Source organism: Pteropus vampyrus, unplaced genomic scaffold, assembly GCF_000151845.1.
Source record: "Pteropus vampyrus isolate Shadow unplaced genomic scaffold, Pvam_2.0 Scaffold336, whole genome shotgun sequence".
Taxonomy (NCBI): domain Eukaryota; kingdom Metazoa; phylum Chordata; class Mammalia; order Chiroptera; family Pteropodidae; genus Pteropus; species Pteropus vampyrus.
This window is the reverse complement of record NW_011889117.1, coordinates 345,820-346,023: the sequence shown is the minus strand read 5'-3', so window position 1 is coordinate 346,023 and position 204 is coordinate 345,820.

Here is a 204-nt window from a genome sequence, read left to right as displayed (position 1 = left end):
TAATATGCCTGTGGGCGGGCCACCCTTGGGCCCCTTTCATTCTGGAAACATGTCCTTTAGTCCTAAGAAACATTCTTTAATCATGTGATTAAATGAGTGGTTTATCTTCCCAGCCCTGGTTGTTCTGTTCTCATTTTTGAAACTCCTATTATTTGGATGTCCAATTTCTAAACTAATCCTCTGGGGGCTTTTCCTTCTGTTTTC